We start from the raw sequence: 20,741 nt of genomic DNA on the forward strand, positions 1-20,741 counted from the left end.
GGGAGGGGAGGGGAGCCCGGCCCCTGCTGGCTGTATAGGGGGAGAGGAGCCCGCCCCCTGCTGGTTGTATAGCGGGGAGGGGAGCCTGCCCCCTACTGGTTGTATAGGGGGAGGGGAGGGGGGAGGGGAGGGGGGGGAGGGGAGGGGGGGAGGGGAGCCCGCCCCCTGCTGGTTGTATAGAGGGAGGGGAGGGGAGCCCGCCCCCTGCTGGTTGTATAGGGGGAGGGGAGGGGGCAGGGGAGGGGGGGAGGGGAGCCCGCCCCCTGCTGGTTGTCTAGAGGGAGGGGAGGGGAGCCCGCCCCCTGCTGGTTGTCTAGAGGGAGGGGAGGGGAGCCCGCCCCCTGCTGGTTGTATAGGGGGAGGGGAGGGGGGAGGGGAGGGGGAGGGGAGCCCGCCCCCTGCTGGTTGTCTAGAGGGAGGGGAGGGGAGCCCGCCCCCTGCTGGTTGTCTAGAGGGAGGGGAGGGGAGCCCGCCCCCTGCTGGTTGTCTAGGGGGAGGGGAGGGGAGCCCGCCCCCTGCTGGCTGTATAGAGGGAGGGGAGGGGAGCCCGCCCCCTGCTGGCTGGGTGGGGGGACTGGGCTGTCCTGGGCCCCCGTGGTCCGGCGGCCCCCGTGCGGGCCGGGCCGGGCCGGGGATGGAGGGTTAGGGGGTAGGGGGTAGGGAGGGGGTGGGGGGTGCCGGGGCTCACCGGGGCCGTGGGGCCCGGGCCCGCGGGGCGCAGGGCGCGGGGCTCCGAGCCCGCTGGGGCCGCTCCCGCTCCCGCTGGGGCCGCCGGGGCCGCTCTTCAGGCAGACGCAGAGGCAGATGGCCACCCCCGCCATCACGCCCAGGATGAACACGATGCCGAAGACGATGCCCGCGATCGCCGTGCCTCTGTCCGGGCGGGAGGGGAGGGAAAGAACACAGGCACAGTCATGGCACAGCAGGAATCAATCCATCAATCAATCATATTTTTAGACTGTGAGCCCACTGCTGGGTAGGGACCGTCTCTAGATGTTGCCAACTTGGACTTCCCAAGCGCTTGGTGCAGTGCTCTGCGCACAGTAAGCGCTCAATAAATACGACCGATGATGATGATATTTATTGAGCGCTTACTGTGTGCAGAGCACTGGACTAAGCAGTTGGGAAGTCCAAGTTGACAACACCTAGAGACAGTCCCTACCCAACAGTGGGCCCACAGTCTAGAAGGTGGGGGGAAGGGAACCATCGCTGCTATCGACTGAGCGCTTATTGGGGGCAGAGGACTGTACTGAGCGCCTGGGAGAGGTCAGTTGGGCGGAGATGGTAGACGCCTTCCCTGCCCACAGATCAATCAATCGTATTTATTGAACACTTACTGTGCTCTTCCCAAGTGTATCTACTTACTCAGATACAGATCTAAGTAGCAGGAGCTGTACTGGGCACCTGCTAACAATAACAGGGATTGGTAACAAATACCATCATTATTCATTCAATCGCATTTATTGAGCGCATACCGTGTGCAGAGCACTGTACTAAGCGCTTGGGAAGTACAAGCTGGTTTCACAGCGTGGCTTAGCGGAAAGAGCACAGGCTTGGGAGTCAGAGGTCACGGGTTCTAATCCCCGCTCTGCTGCTTGTCGGCTGTGTGACCTGGGGCAACTCACTTCACTTCTCTGGGCCTCAGTTCCCTCATCTGGAAAATGGGGATGAAGACTGTGAGCCCTAGGTGGGACAACCTGATGATCTTGTGTCTACCCCAGCGCTTAGAACAGTGCTTGGCACATAGTAAGCGCTTAACAAATGCCATCATTATTATTCTCTGGGCCTCAGTTACCTCTTTTAAGACTCAATTAAGACTGTACGTCCCACGTCGGGCAGGGACCGTGACCAACCTGATTATCTCGCATCTACCCTAGCGCTCAGTATAGTGCCTGGCACATCCTAAGGGGTTAACAAATACCATTTTTTTTAAAAAAAGACCCAGACCGAAACCACAGTGTGTGTGTTTGTGTGTTTGCCTGCAGCCAAGAGCACTTGACAGGTCAAAAACTCTTGAAGGTCTGCCGGAGTCTGAGAAATTCCGGTCAGAATCCCTCCAAGTACCACTCGGAGGGAAAGCCGAGCTCTCCGGGACGAACTTCCTCTTTGAGGAGACAGGAAAGAGAACCGCTCTTTGTCCCAGTGAAGTCCAGAGCCCCACACTGGCTACAATCAATGGTATTTATTGAGTGCTTACTGTGTGCAGAGCACTGTACTGAGCGCTTGGGAGAGAACGACACAACCGAGTTGGCAGACACACTCCAGGCACGGCTGTTCTTTTAGTGGTATACAGTGATCTGCTAGGGACTGTCTCTATATGTTGCCAATTTGTACTTCCCAAGCGCTTAGTACAGTGCTCTGCACATAGTAAGCGCTCAATAAATACGATTGATGATGATCTGCACACAGTCAGCGCTCAGTAAATACGATTGAATGAATGAATGAGTGTTAGGTGCTTACTATGTGCCAGGCACCATACTAAGTGCTGGGGTAGTTACCAGCTAATCAGGATGGACACAATCCATGTCCCACTTCCCAAGCATTTAGTACAGTGCTCTGCACATAGTAAGCGCTCAATAAATACGATTGATGATGATCTGCACACAGTCAGCGCTCAATAAATACGATTGAATGAATGAATGAGTGTTAGGTGCTTACTATGTGCCAGGCACCATACTAAGTGCTGGGGTAGTTACCAGCTAATCAGGATGGACACAATCCATGTCCCACTTCCCAAGCATTTAGTACAGTGCTCTGCACATAGTAAGCGCTCAATAAATACGATTGATGATGATCTGCACACAGTCAGCGCTCAATAAATACGATTGAATGAATGAATGAGTGTTAGGTGCTTACTATGTGCCAGGCACCGTACTAAGTGCTGGGGTAGTTACCAGCTAATCAGGATGGACACGATCCATGTCCCACTTCCCAAGCGCTTAGTACAGTGCTCTGCACATAGTAAGCGCTCAATAAATACGATTGATGATGATCTGCACACAGTCAGCGCTCAATAAATACGATTGAATGAATGAATGAGTGTTAGGTGCTTACTATGTGCCAGGCACCGTACTAAGTGCTGGGGTAGTTACCAGCTAATCAGGATGGACACGATCCATGTCCCACTTCCCAAGCGCTTAGTACAGTGCTCTGCACATAGTAAGCGCTCAATAAATACGATTGATGATGATCTGCACACAGGCAGCGCTCAATAAATACGATTGAATGAATGAATGAATGTTAGGTGCTTACTATGTGCCAGGCACTGTACTAAGTGCTGGGGTAGTTACCAGCTAATCAGGATGGACACGATCCATGTCCCACTTCCCAAGCGCTTAGTACAGTGCTCTGCACATAGTAAGCGCTCAATAAATACGATTGATGATGATCTGCACACAGTCAGCGCTCAATAAATACGATTGAATGAATGAGTGAATGTTAGGTGCTTACTATGTGCCAGGCACCGTACTAAGTGCTGGGGTAGTTACCAGCTAATCAGGATGGACACAATCCATGTCCCACAAAAGCAGCACTGCTCAGTGGAAAGAGCCCGGGCTTGGGAGCCAGGGGTCATGGGTTCTAATCCCGGCTCCGCCACTTGTCGGCTGGGTGACTTTGGCCAAGTCACTTCACTTCTCTGGGCCTCAGTGATCTCATCAGGAGAATGGGGATGAAGACTGTGAGCCCCCCGTGGGACAGCCTGATCACCTTGTAACCTTCTCAGCAGTTAGAACAGTGCTTTGCACATAATAAGCGTGGTTTTGACCCTCCTACTCACCCCCAGACTACGGTTAATGCATTTTCCGTGTTGCACACGTGTTGGATACCCAACACGTTCACGCTTTAATGGACACACTAATGACCTGTTCCTTTACCCCGAAGCGACTAATGCAGGCACGTGGCATGCCAACCTTTTTCTTAATTCATAACTCTCCCGCCGATTAGTATCAGAATTAAAAACAACGCTCACACCTATTTGCGTGTAGATTGTAGGTTCCCAAAACAAACCAAAGGAAGCATTTCTTCCCCCAGCGGGGGTGGCCATATGGAATTTGTTCCCACAGGAAGCTGAGCGGCTGAAAATAGCGGGAGATGGAAGAGGCCAGAAACAAGGAAGCTTTGATTCATGCCGGGTCATGGAGTGGGGAGAGCCGGGGGGTGTTGGATGATCCGGGCTCGGGGAGAGTCGGCACAGTGCCTTGCACATAGTAAGCGCTTAATAAATGCTATCATTTATTATGGAGAGGGGAGAGTCAGGAGGGTGGGAGGGTCTGTTCTGGGTCATTGGGAGAGGGTCAGGGATGGATGGAGCTCTATGTGTTGTCTCTATGTGTCGCCAACTTGTACTTCCCAAGCGCCTAGTACAGTGCTCTGCACACAGTAAGCGCTCAATAAATACGATTGATTGATTGATTGGACGGGGAGAGTCAGGGGTGTTGGAGGGTCTGTGCTGGCTCACTGGGGGACAGTCAGGGATGGACAGGCGAGAGTCAGAGGTGTGGGATGGTCCTTCCTTCCCAAGCGCTTAGTACAGTGCTCCGCACACAGTAAGCGCTCAATAAATACGATTGAATGAATGAATGAATTGGGGGACAGTCAGGGTTGGACAGGGGACAGTCAGGGGTGTTGGATGGTCGGTTGACTGTATTTATTGACAGCTTACTGTGTGCAGAGCTGTGAACTAAGTGCTTGGGAGAGGACGATGCGATTATAATAATGGTAATAATGGCACATATAAATATTTATATAATCAATAAATACGATTGATGATTTATTAAGCACTTACTATGTGCAAAGCACTGTTCGAAGCACTGGGGAGGTTACAAGGTGATCAAGTCGTCCCCCGGGGGGCTCACAGTCTTCATCCCCATTCTACAGATGAGGGAAGTGAAGTGACTTGCTCAAGGTCACACAGCTGACAATTGGCGGAGCCGGGATTTGAACCCATGATCTCGGACTCCAAAGCCCGGGCTATTTACACTGAGCCACACTGCTTCTCATATAAGCAAACTATGTAACAATATATGTTTGTACAGATTTATTACTCTATTTTACATGTACACATTTACTATTCTATTTATTTTGTTAATGATGTGCATCTAGCTTTACTTCTACTTATTCTGATGACTTGACAGCCATCCACATGTTTTGTTTCGTTGTCTGTCTCCCCCTTCTAGACTGTGAGCCCGTTGTTGGGTAGGGACCGTCTCTATATGTTGCCGACTTGTACTTCCCAAGTGCTTAGTACAGTGTTCTGCACACAGTAAGCGCTCAATAAATACGATTGAATGAATGAATATAAACATATATGCATATATATGTATATATATGTGTGTATATATATATGTATATATATGTGTGTATATATATACATACATGCACACATATATATACATATATATGCATATATATTCATACAATTGATTGAATATATATACGATTATACATATTGAATATATATACGATTGATTGATATATACATATATACGCATATATATACGCATATATACGCATATATATACGCATATATATATATATACGCATATATATATATATGACTATATAACAGACACATTCCCTGTACATATTGAGCTTACGGTCTAGAGGTGTGATTCATTCATTCATTCAATCGTATTTATTGAGTGCTTACTGTGTGCAGAACACTGTACTAAGCACTTGGGAAGTACAAGTTGGAAACATATAGAGACGGTCCCTACCCAACAGCGGGCTCACAGTCTAGTAGGGCGAGACAGACAACAGAACAAGACATATTAACAAAATAAAATAAATAGAATAAATATGTACAAATAAAATAAATAAATAAATAGAGTAATAAATCCGCACAAACATATATACATATATACAGGTGCTGTGGGGAGGGGAAGGAGGTAAGGTGGGGGGGATGGAGAGGGGGAGGAGGGGGAGAGGTGATCCATGCTGTGTCAGATGGGGAGAGTCAGGGAAGGAGAGTCTCCCCCTTCTAGACTGTGAGCCCACTGGTGGGTAGGGACCGTCTCTATATGTTGCCAACTTGGACTTCCCAAGCGCTTAGTACAGTGCTCTGCACACAGTAAGTGCTCAATAAATACGATTGATCGATTGATTGATCAATCAATCGATCAATCATATCAGTCGTATACTCCCCTCCCCTGAGAGGGGAGTATCAGGGGGTTTGGATGGTCTGTGGGGGTCACTGGGGGGACAGTCAGGGCTGGAGAGGGGAGAGTCGGGGGGTTGGATGGTCCGTGCTGGCTTACTGGGGGACAGTCAGAGGTGGAGAGGGGACAGTCAGGGGTGTGGGATGGTCTGTGCTGGGTCACTGGGGACAGTCAGGGCTGGAGAAGGGACAGTCAGGGGTGTCCGATGGTCCGTGCTGGGTCACTGGGGGACAGTCAGGAGTGGAGAGGGGAGAGGCAGGGGTGTTGGAAGGTCCGGGAGCTCCCCCTTTCCACCCTCCACATTCCAGGTCCAGGCTGGTCTGACCGGTTTGGAGAGTGGCCCTGGCCACTGCAACTGGGAGCGTCCCTCCGCCAGTCCCCCTGGGGAAATCAGTTCCCACCGGGAACCCTGACCACGGCCCTTCCCACAGGGCCCGAGCGCCATCCCGACAGGGCTCCGGGCCCAGCCCCCCGAGGCCTACGGACCTCACACATGGCAGCCTGGCCCATCTCCAGTGACCAGGAGCCCCGGGACCCAAAGGAGCATGGCTACAGCACATCCACACATCCGCCAAACTAACTCTCTTCCTCCCTTCAAGGCCCTACTGAGAGCTCACCTCCTTCAGGAGGCCTTCCCACACTCAGCCCCCTCTCCGCCTCCCCATCCCCCCCATCTTACCTCCTTCCCTTCCCCACAGCACCTGTATATATGGATATATGTTTGTACATATTTATTCCTCTATTTATTTATTTTACTTGTACATATCTATTCTATTTATTTTACTTTGTTAGTATGTTTGGTTTTGTTCTCTGTCTCTCCCTTTTAGACTGTGAGCCCACTGTTGGGTAGGGACTGTCTCTATGTGTTGCCAACCTGTACTTCCCAAGCACTTAGTACAGTACTCTGCACACAGTAAGCGCTCAATAAATACGATTGATTGATTGATTGATTACACTATTTATTTTATTTGTACATATTTATTCTATTTATTTTATTTTGTTAAAATGTTTTGTTTTCTTCTCTGTCTCCCCCTTCCAGACTATGAGCCCACTGTTGGGTAGGGACTGTCTCTATATGTTGCCAACTTGTACTTCCCAAGCGCTTAGTACAGTGCTCTGCACACAGTAAGTGCTCAATAAATACGATTGATTGATTGATTACACTATTTATTTTATTTGTACCTATTTATTCTATTTATTTTATTTTGTTAAAATGTTTTGTTCCCTGTCTCCCCCTTCCAGACTGTGAGCCCACTGTTGGGTAGGGACCATCTCTATATGTTGCCAACTTGCACTTCCCAAATGCTTAGTACAGTGCTCTGCACACAGTAAGCACTCAATAAATACGATTGAATGAATGAATGAATACAGCACGAGCCCAGCAATCAGAAGGACCTGGGTTCTCATCCCGGCTCCACCACTTAATAATAATGAGGGCATTTATTAAGCACTTACTATGTGCAAAGCACTGTTCTAAGCACTGGGGAGGTTACAAGGTGATCAGGTTACCCCACAGGGGGCTCACAGTCTTAATTCCCATTTTACAGATGAGGTAACAGAGGGCCAGAGAAGTTAAGTGACTTTCCCAAAGTCACGCAGCTAATTGGCAGAGCTTGGATTTGAACCCATGCCCTCTGACTCCAAAGCCTGGGCTCTTTCCATTGATCCACGCTGCTTCTCTCTTGTCTGATGTGTGCCCTTGGACAAGTTATTTCACTTCTCTGGGGCCCAATTCCCTCCCCTGTAAAATAGGGATTTAGACTGTGAGCCCCACGTGGGACGGGGACTGTGTCCAACCCGATTTGCTTGCATCCACCCCAGCGCTTAGTACAATTCTTGGGACATAGTAAGTGCTTAACAAATACCGCAATCGTTATTATTATTATTGCCCGGCCGGAACCGAGCCAGTTCTGGGATGGATTTCTGCAGTGGCCAGTCCTTGCTCCCCTCCACAGGGGCAGAAAATGGACAGTCGATACAGAGAAGATTAGCATGGCCCCTGCACAAGGATGACACGCAAATTGGTGAAGCGTTCCATGTTTTTCTATTTATTTCACTTGTACGTATTTACTATTCTATTGATTTTATTTTGTTAATATGTTTTGCTTTGTTGTCCGTCTCCCCCGTCTAGACTGTGAGCCCGCTGTCGGGTAGGGACCATCTCTAGATGTTGCCAACTTGGACTTCCCAGGCACTTAGTACAGTGCTCTGCACACAGTAAGCGCTCAATAAATACGATTGAAGGAATAAATTAATGAATTGCGTGATTGCGCTCAGGGCGGGGGAGCCCAAACAATAACAGGAAGCCCCAAGTTGGAAGGGAAATGGTGACCTGGCATCCTTCTGCGGAGGAGCATTGTTTCCCGGCCTGTTTACCGGGCCCGAACCGTTTCCTCTGTGGGTCAAAGGGCCGAGGCCGGCGTCCGGGGGTCGGGAGGAGGGGAGGGGAAGGGCCGCGGCCGGCCATCCAGGGCCGGAAATCGCAGGAGAAATCCCAGATAGACTCCGAGAGATGGACTTCCATGCGTGGAAGCCAGAGATTTGTCCTGTTATCCTCACTGGAGACCCAAACTCTGCTTGTTCCACTGTCCCGACGTCCGCTCGGGGAGGAGAGATGGGGGCGAGGCTGTCTCTATCGATCCATTGTATTGATTGGGTGCTCACTGTGTGCAAAGCACTGTACTAAGCACTTGGGAGAGTCATCATCATTATCATCATCACCAATCGTATTTATTGAGCGCTTACTATGTGCAGAGCACTGTACTAAGCGCTTGGGAAGTACAAATTGGCAACATATAGAGACAGTCCCTACCCAACAGTGGGCTCACAGTCTAAGTACAACAGTCCAGTACACAGTCCAGTACAACAGGGTTGGTAGACCGTTTCCCTGCCCATGGTGAGTTTACAATCTGGAGGGCGAGCTTAAATAATAATAATAATAATAATGATGGCATTTATTCAGTGCTTACCATGTGCGAAGCACTGTTCTAAGCGCTGGGGATCAGGTTGTCCCTCGGGGGGCTCACAGTCTTAATCCCCATTTTCCAGATGAGGTAACTGAGGCACCGAGAAGGTAAGTGACTTGCCCAAAGCCACACAGCTGACAAGTGGCGGAGCCGGGGTTTGAATCCATGACCTTTGACTCCAAAGCCCGGGCTCTTTCCACTGAGCCATGCCGCTTAAAGTCTATTGATCAATCAGTGGTATTTATTGAGCACTCACTGTGTGCACAGCACTGTACTAAGCGCTTGGGAGAGTACAATACAACAGTAAACGGACACTTACAGTCCCAAGGGAATCTACTCAAACCCTTCCTCCTCTCTGGCTCGAAAACCTTCCGTTTACTATCGGAAGCTCCCTGTGGGCAGGGATTGTCAGTGGATCCATCAGCATTCCTTACTGAGCTCCCACTGGTTGTGCATGGCACTGTACCGAGCGCTGAAAGTTCACCGGACTCCCGAAGCATCTGCTGGCCACAAAGTGCTGCCACTAATAATAATAATTATGGTATTTGTTAGGCACTTACTATGCACCAGGCACTACACTAAGCACTGGGGTGGATCCAAGCAAATCGGGTTGGACATTCATTCATTCATTCGTATTTATTGAGCGCTTACTATGTGCAAAGCACTGTTCTAAGCGCTGGGGGGATACAAGGGGATCAGGTTGTCCCACGTGGGGCTCACAGTCTTAATCCCCATTTTACAGATGAGGTAACTGAGGCCCAGAGAAGTGAAGTGACTTGCCCAAAGTCACACGGCTGACAATTGGCAGAGCTGGGATTCGACCCCATGACCTTTGACTCCAAAGCCCGTGCTCTTCCCACTGAGCCACTCCGCTTCTCAAACAGTCCCTGTCCCATGTGGGGCTCAAAGTCCGTTTTACAGATGAGGGAACTGAGGCCCAGAGAATAATAATAAGAATAATGATGGCATTATTAAGCGCTTACTATGTTCAAAGCACTGTTCTAAGCACTGGGGAGGTTACAAGGTGATCAGGTTGCCCCATGGGGGGCTCACAGTCTTCATCCCCATTTTACAGATGAGGGAACTGAGGCACAGAGAAGTGAAGTGACTTACCCAAGGTCACGCAGCAGACAAGTGGCAGAGCAGGGATTCTCTCCTTGACCCCCTCTAATCTCCCCAGATTCTCCTCCCATCTCACTGGCCATTCCAGGGCCTTCGCTGAAAAGGAGCGTGGCCCAGTTGGAAAAAGCACAGGCGTGGGAGGAGGAAGACCTGGGTTTGAGTCTCTTACCTCTAATGTCCTCCCCTGAGTGCTTAGTACAGTGCTCAGCACACAGCAGGCACTCAACCAATACCGCGGCTTAATAGGTACCACGATGAAGGCTGTTATTAGGTATTGTCATTATGATTTGTTCATATTACTGTCTGTTTCCATCTCCATTCAATCGTATTTATTCATTCATTCATTCAATCGTATTTATTGAGCGCTTACTGTGCGCAGAGCACTGTACTAAGCGCTTGGGAGGTACAAGTCGGCAACATGGACAGATGGTCCCTACCCAACAACGGGCCCACAGTCTAGAAGGGGGAGACCAACAACAAAACCAAACCTGTGGACAGGTGTCAAAATCGTCAGAACAAATAAAATTAACAAAATAAATCATCATTAACAAAATAAATAGAATAGTAAATATGTACAAGTAAAATAGAGTAATAAATCTGTACAAATATATATATATTGGGTAGGGACTGTCTCTATATGTTGCCAACTTGTACTTCCCAAGCGCTTAGTACAGTGCTCTGCACACAGTAAGCGCTCAAAAAATACGATTGATTATATATATATATATATATATATATATATATATATATATATATATATATATGTAGGGCAGGTGGAGATGGGGAGGAGGAGAGGAAAAAGGAAGACAACTCTCTTCTCTTGTCCTCTCCCAAGAGCTTAGTACAGTGCAAAGCAGCGTGGCTCAGTGGAAAGAGCCCAGGCTTTGGAGTCAGAGGTCATGGGTTCAAATCCCAGCTCCACCACTTGTCAGCTGGATGACTTAGGCCAAGTCACTTCGCTTCTCTGGGCTTCAGTTACCTCATCTGTAAAATGGGGATGAAGACTATGAGCCCCCCATGGGACAACTTGATCACCTTGTAACCTCCCTAGTGCTTAGAACAGTGCCTTGCACATAGTCAGCGCTTAATAAATGCTATTATTATTATTATTATATTGCTCTGCACACAGCAAACACTCAGTAAATACTATTGATCGATTGAGTCTCAGTCCAGCCACTTGCCTACCATCTGACTTTGGGCAATCACTTCACTTCTCTGTGTCTCAGTTTCCTCCTCTGTAAAATGGGGACTCAATACGTGGTCTCCCTCCTCCTTAGACTGTGATCCCCATGGGGGTCGGGTCTGTGTCTGACCTGATTGGGCAAGTCATTTCACTTCTCTGGGCCTCACTTACCTCATCTGTAAAATGGGGATTAAGACTCGGAGTCCCATGTGGGACAGGGATTGCGTTCAACCCTATTAGCCTGTATCCACCCCAGCGCTTAGTACAGTACCTGTCATATTGTAAGCGCTTAACAAACACCACAATTACTGCTATTACTATTATTATGGAACCTAGAGCCCGGGCCCGGGAGGTCACAGGTTCTAATCCCGGCTCCACCACTTGTCTGCTGTGTGACCTTGAGCAAGTCACTTCACTTCTCTGGGCCTCAATTTCCTCACCTGTAAAATGGGGATGGAGACTGTGAGCCCCACGTGGGACAGGAATTATGTACAACCCGATTTGCTTGTATTCACCCCAGCACTTAGTACAGTGCCTTGCACATAGTAAGCACTTTAATACAAGCGCTTAGTACAGTGCCTTGCACACAGTAAGCGCTCAATAAATACGATTGAATGAATAATAATAATTTTGTTCTCTGTCTCCCCCTTTTAGACTGTGAGCCCACTGTTGGGTAGGGACTGTCTCTGTATGTTGCCAACTTGTACTTCTCAAGCGCTTAGTACAGTGCTCTGCACACAGTAAGCGCTCAATAAATACGATTGATGATGATGATAATATCATTTATTTAGGTATTATTGTATTGGTATTGTCATAAGAATATTTATTTAATATACCACATCGTATTTAGAACAGTGCTTGGCACATATAACAAATTTAACAAATACCATAATTATTTATTGAGTGCTTACTGTATGCAGAGCACTGTACTAAGCACTTGGGAAAGCACAACGCAATAAACAGGGACAATCCCTGCCCGCAACCAGCTTACAGTCTATTATCATTATTATCATCCTGTTTCCACCGCAGCGCTTAGTGAGTTTACGGTCTACGATTATTACTCTTATTATTCATTCAATCGTATTTACTGAGCGCTTACTGTGTGCAATCATCTTGTATCCACCCCAGCTATTAGTACGGTGCCTGGCACATTGCAAGCGCTTAACTAATACTATTATTATCTTGTCTCTATTCCCTCAGGAAGCACTCAACAAATTCCCCAATAATTAATGATTATTAGGCGGGAAAACAGCATCCCATTCCTTGGGAAAACAGCATCTTGGGATGGGGGTTGGTGAGGGTTCCAGGGAGCGGGGACGGAGGGGACTCACGAGAGGACATTCCCGATGTAGGCGTAGTAGGAACAGCAGAACGGGCTGGGCCGGTCACAACAGTAAGCTCAGCACTCGAGGCCGCACTGTGCTAGACACCTTTCTGAAGGGGGGGGAAAACAAAAATTAGGGTCACCGGGGGAGGGTTGGGGGTCGGAGGGGCTCAGGGGCTGGGGACCCCACAGCTTTAGAGGTGCAGGTGCTATTTGAGAAGCAGCGTGGCTCAGTGGAAAGAGCAGGGGCTTTGGAGTCAGAGGTCATGGGTTCAAATCCCGGCTCTGCCACTAGTCAGCTGTGTGACTTCTCTGTGCCTCAGTTACCTCATCTGTAATAATAATAATAATGATGGCATTTATTAAGTGCTTGCTATGTGCAAAGCACTGTTCTAAGCGCTGGGAAGGTTACAAAGTGAGCAGGTTGTCCCACGGGGGGGCTCACAGTCTTCATCCCCATTTTACAGATGAGGTCACTGAGGCACAGAGAAGTTAAGTGGCTCAGTGGAAAGAGCCCGGGCTTTGGAGTGAGAGGTCATGGGTTCAAATTCCGGCTCCACCACTTGTCAGCTGTGTGACTTTGGGGAAGTCATTTCACTTCTCCGGGCCTCAGTGACCTCATCTGTAAAATGGGGATGAAGACTGTGAGCCCCTTGTGACCTCCCCAGTGCTTTGCACATGGTAAGCGCTTTATAAATGCCATTATTATAAGCGCTTATTACAGTGCTCTGCACACAGTAAGTGCTCAATAAATATGATTGATGATGTTAAGTGACTTGCCCAAAGTCACACAGCTGGCAACTGGCGGAGCCGGGATCTGTAAAATGGGGATGAAGACTGTGACCCCCCTGTGGGGCAACCTGATCACCTTGTAACCTCCTCAGCGCTTAGAACAGTGCTTTGCACATAGTAAGCACTTAATAAATGCCATTATTATTATTATTATTATTATTCGCTTTGCACATGGTAAGCACTTAATAAATGCCATTATTATTATTATTTGGGACTTTGAATTCATTCATTCATTCAAGTGTATTTATTGAGCACTTACTGTGTGCAGAGCACTGTACTAAGCGCTTGGGAAGTACAAGTCGGCAACATATAGAGACGGTCCCTACCCAACAACGGGCTCCTGGTGTTTGGGGGGCTCATCTGGGGTTTGTGGGGGGTCCATTCATGTTGGGCGCTCACCGCGTGTGGAGGGCTAGACTGGTAGTCTGCTGTGTGCCCAGTACTATACTGAGTACCTCCCAATGCCCAGTCTTTTGGGTGCAGGACTGGGTGTTGAGCGCTGAACTAGGGGCCTACCTAGCGTGGCTCAGTGGAAAGAGCCCGGGCTTTGGAGTCAGAGGTCGTGGGTTTGAATCCTGCCTCTGCCGCATGTCTGCTGTGTGACCTTGGGCAAGTCGCTTAACTTCTCTGAGCCTCAGTTACCTCATCTGTAAAATGAGGATTAAGACTGTGAGCCCCACGGGGGACAACTTGATCCCATTGTATCCCCCCAGAGCTTAGAACAGTGCTTTGCACATAGTAAGTGCTTAACAAATGCCACCATTATTATTATTATTATTACTGGGCATCTCCCAATGCAGAGTCTTTCGGGGGCAGAGCACTTTAATGGGGATGGGACACTGTACTGGACACCTACTGGGGGCAGAGCACTGTATGGGACACCTCCCGATGCAGAGTACTAACCAGTTGCCTTTTGGGTGCAGGGCACTGTAAAGGGTGCAGGGCACTGTACTAGACACCTCCTGGGTGCAGAGTTCCCTATTAGGTGCCTACCTATGGCTCTGTACTGGACACTCTCCGAGGCAGAGTACAAATCAGGTGCCTTTTGGGTACACAGCACTGTAAGCGCTTAGTACAGTGCTCTGCACACAGTAAGCACTCAATAAATACGATTGAATGAATGAATGAATAAATAAAGAAGCAGTGACTAGTGGAAAGAGCATGGGCTTGGGAGTCAGAGGTCATGGGTTCTAATCCCGACTCTGCCACTTATCAGCTGTGTGACTTTGGGCAAGTCATTCACTTCTCTGTGCCTTAGTTAATTCATCTGTAAAATGGGGATTAAGACTGAACCCCAGGCGGGACAACCTGATTACCTTGTATTTACCCCAGCGCTTAGAACAGTGCCTGACACATAGTAAGCGCTTAACAAATGCCACCATTATTATTATTATTACTGGGCATCTCCCAATGTAGAGTCTTTTGGGGGCAGAGCACTTTAATGGGGACGGGACACTGTATTGGACACCTACTGGGGGCAGAGCACTGTACAGGACAACTCCCGATGCAGAGTACTAACCTTTTGGGTGCAGGGCACTGTAAAGGGTGCAGGGCACTGTACTAGACACCTCCTGGGTGCAGAGTTCCCTATTAGGTGCCTACCTATGGCTCTGTACCGGACATTCTCCGAGGCAGAGTACAAATCAGGTGCCTTTCGGGTACAGAGCACTGTAAGCGCTTAGTACAGTGCTCTGCACACAGTAAGCGCTCAATAAATACGATTGATTGAATGAATGAATAAAGAAGCAGTGACTTAGTGGAAAGAGCATGGGCTTGGGAGTCAGAGGTCATGGGTTCTAATCCCGACTCTGCCACTTATCAGCTGTGTGACTTTGGGCAAGTCATTCACTTCTCTGTGCCTTAGTTAATTCATCTGTAAAATGGGGATTAAGACTGAACCCCAGGCGGGACAACCTGATTACCTTGTATTTACCCCAGCGCCTAGAACAGTGCCTGACACATAGTAAGCGCTTCACAAATACCATAATTATTGTTATTAAAGGGTGCCGGGTGGTGTACTGGACAGCTACTGGGTACAGAGCTCTGTAGTAGGTGGTTCAGTGGAAAGAGCCCGGGCTTGGGATTCAGGGGTCACAGGTTCTAATTCCACCTCCGCCACTTGTCAGCTGTATTCATTCATTCAATCGTATTTATTGAGCTCTTACTGTGGGCAGAGCACTGTACTAAGTGCTTGGGAACTACAAGCTGGTAACATATAGAGACGATCCCTACCCAACAGCGGGCTTTGGGCAAGTCACTTCACTTCTCTGTGCCTCAGTTCCCTCATCTGGAAAATGGGGATGAAGACTGTAAACCGCACAGTTTATTTTGTTCTCTGTCTCCCCCTTCTAGACTGTGAACCCACTGTCGGGTAGGGACCGTCTCTATATGTGGCCAACTTGGACTTCCCAAGCGCTTAGTACAGTGCCCTGCACACAGTAAGCGCTCAATAAATACGACTGAATGAATGTGGGACAACCTCCTGTGTCTCCCCCTTCTAGACTGTGAGCCCACTGTCGGGTAGGGGCCGTCTCTATATGTGGCCAACTTGGACTTCTCAAGCGCTTAGTACAGTGCCCTGCACACAGTAAGCGCTCAATAAATACGACTGAATGAATGTGGGACAACCTCCTGTGTCTCCCCCTTCTAGACTGTGAGCCCACTGTCGGGTAGGGACCGTCTCTATATGTGGCCAACTTGGACTTCCCAAGCGCTTAGTACAGTGCCCTGCCCACAGTAAGCGCTCAATAAATACGATTGAATGAATGTGGGATAACCTGATTACCTCGTGTCCCCCCTGCACTTAGAATGCTGCTTGGCACATAGTCAGCGCTTAAGCATTGTCACTAATTATGATTAATCGGGGTGCCAGAGAGGAGGGAGGATAGAACGGTGCTTTGCACATAGTAAGTGCTTAATAAATACCATGATTATTATTATTATTATTATTATTATTATTATTATAAGGGAGAGTTTCTGAGCACCGGAGGCCGGAGGAGCAGAGCAACCCTGAGCAGGGGAGATAGGAGGGAGGGAGGAGAGGAGGCCGGAAAAGTCCAGCTCCAGTGCCACCTTCACCTTGGCACCCAGGAGGCGAGGGGCACCCCGTGCGTGGTAGCCCAAAGGTTGGAGAAGCAGCGTGGCTCACAGGAAAGAGCCCGGACTTGGGAGCCAGAGGTCATGGGTTCTAATCCCACCTCCGCCACTCGCCTGCTGTGTGACTTGTCACTTCACTTCTCTGGGCCTCAGTTCCCTCCTCTGGAAAATGGGGATGAAGACTGTGAGTCCCACGTGGGACAACCCGATCGCCTTGTATCGTCCCCAGCGCTTCGAGCAGTGCTTGGCACGTGGTAAGCGCTTCACACATGCCGTCATTATCGTCTAGACTGTGAGCCCGTTGTTGGGGACCGTCTCTGTCTGCTGCCGACTTGGACTTCCCCAGCGCTTAGTCCAGTGCTCTGCACACCGTAAGCGCTCACTAAGTACGATGGAAGGAGGGGTGGGCTGGGGGTGGCCTCCTCCCCCCGGCGGGCCTCCAGGACTGACCTGCGCAGACAAAGAGGAGCGCGAGTCGTTGGCGCCAGCGCCCAGGGAGCCCGGCCGGGCCAGGGGGCTCCATCCGAGCGGGCCGGGCGGCGGACCGGTGGGCGGGGGGGAGGAGGGAGAGGGGAGGACGGGCAGGAGGACGGACAGGAGGAGGAGGGGGAGAAGGAGGAAGGACCGATGGACAGAAGGAGGACGGACAGGAGGGGGACGGAGAGAAGGATGGAAAGAAGGAGGAGGGAGAGAAGGAGGACGGACAGAAGGACGGACAGAAGGAGGAAGGACCGATGGACAGAAGGAGGACGGACAGGAGGAGGAAGGACCGATGGACAGAAGGAGGACGGACAGGAGGAGGACGGAGAGAAGGATGGACAGGAGGAGGAGGGAGAGAAGGAGGACGGACAGAAGGAGGATGGACAGGAGGACGGACAGAAGGACGGAGAGAAGGATGGACAGGAGGAGGAGGGAGAGAAGGAGGACGGACAGAAGGATGATGGACAGGAGGACGGACAGAAGGACGGAGAGAAGGATGGACAGGAGGAGGAGGGAGAGAAGGAGGACGGACAGAAGGAGGATGGACAGGAGGAAGGACCGATGGACAGAAGGAGGACGGACAGGAGGAGGACGGACAGAAGGATGGACAGGAGGAGGAGGGAGACAAGGAGGACGGACAGAAGAAGGACGGAGAGAAGGATCGATGGACAGAAGGAGGACGGCCAGGAGGATGGCCAGGAGGAGGAGGGAGGGTCCGGGCGCGCAGAGGCCGGGGATGGCGGGGCCGGCCGCCTCCCCCCGAGGGCCCCGGGGTCCCGGGGCCGCCCCCGTCTGTCCCCGTGGCCGGGCCCCGGGGGCCCAGGGGGCGGGGGCCGGGGGGCGGGGGGCGCTGGGCCCCGCCCGGGCCTCGGCGGGCCCCCCGCCCCTCGCCACCGCCCTGGGCGCAACGCGCCGTGCGCCCCGGCCGCGCGTGGCTCTGTCTGTGCCTCTGTGTGTGTGTGTGTGTGTGTGTGTGTGTGTGTGTGTGTGTGTGTGTGTGTGTGTGTGTGCCGGGGGGGGGCACCCTCGGGACTAGGGGCGGGGGGAGGGGGGGGGTCTTCCGCCCCACATTCCCTTCCTCCGACCCAGGAGGAAACTTGGAAGTTGGACACCAGAACCTCGCTTTCTTGGCGCGTCCCTCCTCCTCTTCACCAACCCCTCTTCTTTTCCTCCTCCTCCTCTTCCCCAATCCTCTCCTCCTCTTTTCCTCCTCCTCCTCTTCCCCAATCCTCTCCTCCTCTTTTCCTCCTCCTCTTCCTCTTTCCCAATCCTCTCCTCTTTTCCTCCTCCTTCTCCTCCTTCCCTATCCTCTCCTCTTTCCCACCTCGTCTCCTCCTCTTTCCCACCTCTTCCTCCTCTTTTCCAACTTGTCTCCTCCTCTTTTCCACCTCTTCCTGCTCTTTCCCCAACTCCTCTTCTCTTTTCCACCTCTTCCTGCTCTTTTCCCAACTCCTCTCCTCTTTTCCACCTCTTCCTCCCCTTCCCCCAACCCGTCTCCACCTCTTCCCTTCCCCTCCTTCTCCTCTCCCCTTACTCCGCTCCTCCTCTTTCCCCCTCCTTCTCCTCTCCCCGTCCTGCACTTCCCTCCTCTTTCCCCCGTCCTTCTCCTCTCCCCGAACTCCGCGTCTCCTCTTCCCTTCTCCTCCTCCGCTTTCCCCCTTCCCCCCTCCTACTCCTCTCCCAATCCGCTCCTCTCTTCCCTCCCCATCCCCCCCCGCCCCGCTGCTCCTCTTTCCCTCTCCAATCCCACTCCTCTTTTTTCCTCTCCTCCTGTCTCCTCCTCCTTTATCCCTCCAATCCCACTCCTCTTTTTTCCTCTCCTCCGCTTTGTCTCCTCCTCCTTTATCCCTCCAATCCCACTCCTCTTTTTTCCTCTCCTCCTCTTTGTCTCCTCCTCCTTTATCCCTCCAATCCCACTCCTCTTTTTTCCTCTCCTCCTCTTTGTCTCCTCCTCCTTTATCCCTCCAATCCCACTCCTCTTTTTTCCTCTCCTCCTTTTCCCCTCCAAACCTCCTGCTCTCCGCCCGCCCCCCCCCCCCCCCCATCAGAAGCAGTGTGACTCAATGGAAACAGCACGGGCTTGGGAGGTCATGGGTTCAAATCCCGACTCTGCCAATTGTCAGCTGTGTGACTTCGGGCAAGTCACTTAACTTCTCTGTGCCTCAGTTACCCTTATCTGTAAAATGGGGATGAAGACTGTGAGTCCCACGTGGGACAACCTCCCCAGAGCTTAGAACAGTGCTTTGCACATAGTGAGCGCTTAACAAATGCCATTATTATTATTAAAATAAGGATTAAAACTGTGAGCCCGATGTGGAACAACCTGATCACCTTGTATCCCCCCAGCGCTTAGAACAGTGCTTTGCACATAGCAAGCGCTTAACAAATACCATTATTATTATTATCGTCTCCTCCTTTTCCCCTCCTCCTCTTTTTCCCCTCCAACCTCGCTCCTCCTGTTTTTCTCCTCCTCCTCCTCTTCCCCCTCTCCTCCTCCTTGCCCTTCCTCCTGTCTCCAACCCAAACGCAACTCCGCTCATAACACGGACTAAATACGGCGCTCTACTCATGGCCCTAGGCCCATTACCAGCTCTTTGCACCCAGAAGGCGTCCAGAGCAGCCCTCTGCACCCAGTACAGCCCTCTGCTCCCACTAGGTTCTCAGTTCAGTCTCAGTGGAAAGAGCCTGGGCTTTGGAGTCAGGGGTCATGGGTTCGAATCCTGCTCTGCCACCTGTCAGCTGTGTGACTAAGGCCCATTTTGGCTTGTGCAGAGCACTGTACAGAGCTTCTAATAATAGTTATGGTATTTATTCAGTGCTTACTATGTACCAAGCACTGGGGTAAATATACCCAGCATCTACTGGGTGCAGAAGTCACTTAACTTCTCTGAGCTTCAGTGACCTCATTTGTAAAATGGGGATGAAGACCGTGGAACAACCTGATCTCCTTGTAACCTCCCCAGTGCTTAGAACAGTGCTTTGCACATAGTAAGCACTTAATAAATGCCATTATTATTATTATTATTTATCCCGGCTCTGCCACTTGTCTGCTGTGTTCATTCATTCAATCGTATTTATTGAGCACTTACTGTGTGCAGAGCACTGTACTAAGCGCTTGGGAAGTACAAGTTGGCAACATATAGAGACAGTCCCTACCCAACAGTGGGCTCACAGTCTAAAAGGGGGGAGACGGAGAACAAAACCAAACATACTAACCAAATAAAATAAATAGAATAGATAGGTACAAGTAAAATAAATAAATAGAGTAATAAATCTGTAAATAAATAAATAAATAAATCCGGGTCATCCCGGATGGCCGTGGTTGCGACTCACAATTGTTGAATATTTAACCGGGATTGTTGTGAGGGACTGTTGACCCCGTTGAGATTAGGATTTCCTGCTGGACAGGGACCTGTCTGATGTGTTTACCTTGTCATTAGGGTATTTTGGGACAGTGCTTGGGTCACGGTAAGTGCTCAGTAAATAGCCCTAACTGCCAAGCATTGTCATCCTTGTGAGGTTGTTTCCGCTCTATCTTCTTGTTCTTGCCTTGTGTGTCTATAATCATTCACTCATTCATTCAATCATATTTATTGATGCTGATAATAATAATAATAATG

General features: G+C 50.2%; 1 long non-coding RNA gene and 1 other non-coding gene across 2 annotated transcripts; one reads left to right on the forward strand and one right to left on the reverse strand.

The window, feature by feature from the left end:
• Nucleotides 1-770: 770 nt before the first annotated feature.
• Nucleotides 771-17,185, reverse strand: LOC119945253. The gene is made up of 3 exons (XR_005456159.1): nucleotides 17,092-17,185; nucleotides 12,761-12,863; nucleotides 771-873 (listed from the first exon to the last, which is right to left on the reverse strand). It is a non-coding gene; the product is annotated as an uncharacterized LOC119945253 (long non-coding RNA).
• On the forward strand, nucleotides 8,100-8,202 carry LOC119945323. Its single transcript, XR_005456192.1, has one exon. It is a non-coding gene; the product is annotated as a U6 spliceosomal RNA (small nuclear RNA).
• Nucleotides 17,186-20,741: the final 3,556 nt, after the last annotated feature.

The sequence above is a fragment of the Tachyglossus aculeatus genome, chromosome 24 (assembly GCF_015852505.1).
Source record: "Tachyglossus aculeatus isolate mTacAcu1 chromosome 24, mTacAcu1.pri, whole genome shotgun sequence".
Lineage (NCBI taxonomy): Eukaryota > Metazoa > Chordata > Mammalia > Monotremata > Tachyglossidae > Tachyglossus > Tachyglossus aculeatus.